Source organism: Brassica oleracea, chromosome C3 (genome assembly GCF_000695525.1).
Source record: "Brassica oleracea var. oleracea cultivar TO1000 chromosome C3, BOL, whole genome shotgun sequence".
Lineage (NCBI taxonomy): Eukaryota > Viridiplantae > Streptophyta > Magnoliopsida > Brassicales > Brassicaceae > Brassica > Brassica oleracea.
Window position 1 is genome coordinate 15,542,504 of NC_027750.1, and position 1,813 is coordinate 15,544,316.

Here is a 1,813-nt window from a genome sequence, read left to right on the forward strand (position 1 = left end):
AATCAAACTTGGATTATTTTGAACCAACATTTTTCCATGCATTTGATTGTCATTTTGTTAAAACCGATCATGTATGCTTGCATATCATTGACTATTCTGATCATGGTGCATTTAAATTAAAATTTAATTGATTCATATTGCTTGCATCTAATTGATTCATATTCCTTGTATCTAATTAGATTAAATCAGTTATTGTTTAAACTAAGCATGTTTGCTTTAATTGAAATAATAAACCTGCCTTGAAACCAAATTGATTGAAAATCTAATTGAATTTGGTTTAGACATATTCTGAAAATTATAATTTTTCCTTGTCTTTGTTTACCCTGTAAAAGGGGGGAAGGAATCAGTTTTATTTTATGCTCTTTAAAAACCAAATATCCTCATGCATTAGGAATCACATATAGATTGTTTAAGTCCAATGCTTAGTTCTGAACATGCATTCAGCTATTTCTTGATCCATGCATTTGCTTGATTTCATCCATCCTGTTTGATCTCATTTAATAAAATGATGATTGATCCTTATTCAAATTCATAAAATTAACACATTATTCTTTATTATATAAGACCTACTCCACATTCCATCCAAAGGATGTGCTGTTGTTACACACGACTAAGAAGTTCACCACTTATAATGACCTTTTGTCATATCTTTTGGCTTCTGAACAAAGAAAGCAGAAAATCAAAGATACCATCAACAGATTTGACAAGCTTCAGAAAAGATACATTGAGCTAAAGAATAATGAGATGAGGCCTCCTATAGCTGATGAAGCTGAAGTTGAGCGCCATATGGCAACACATGCATTGTAAAGGCCATATTATATAATTGTCTTTTGACATTCTCATTTTCATGTTTCCTGAGTTTATGTTTCATGAATTGCTTTGATACTTTGCTTTATACACGACTTCATTAATAAAATGAATTGCTTTGAGTTCATGATCATTATCTTATTCAAACTGTTGTTTGATAAGAAACTATATTTTTATGTCTTTATTGTGCCAAGATAAATATGATTGAGGATTAATACCCCAACTCACTTTTCCAAAGAGTTCAAAGAAGCCTTTGACAAATGGCACGACATACTCTGCCATCCAGGCTCAGTTATAAAATACTCTTGAACTCAACTCGACATTCCTTGAAAGAAATGAAAAGAAGCTCGACCAAGGCTTTGCCTGAATGGCATTATATTGACCCTATAAGGTCCATTGAATTAAGTAGAGAAAATGGTTTCCAACAATGGACAAAAGGGAATAAAAGTACCTAAATTAAAATCGCCTAAGTGGTCGAGACTACATTCTCTATTGATCTAGTGATCAATATGATATTAGGCAAATAGCCAGGGCAATCATGTTTGATTAACCCCCGAAATTTATCACTTAGATGGCATTACCATACTTAGCCATTCGGATTATGATGCAAATATTTAAAAGGGCACAAATGTTATCCCATAAGATCTCACGTGTGTGCAATATATCTATGCACAAGGGAATTTATTCTCCCAAGCACCATGAATTAGAGTATGTTCATGAGGGGGAGTGAGGACAAATCTCATGATACATGACCATACTAAAATCCGTGAAACATGGTCCACAACCATATTACATATTGGTTGAATTTGATATAAAGACCATTACCTATAAGGTTCAAATTCTAAAAGTCCATATGCTTGGGGACACCATGAGTTATAAAAGAATGAACTTGCATCAGGCCATAGTAATTATATCAGGCCATATAAGTGATCATAGATATTCCCACCTCAAACTGATATGGGTCATGAGTCCAGACATATATCATCTTAAGATATTATGAAAGAAT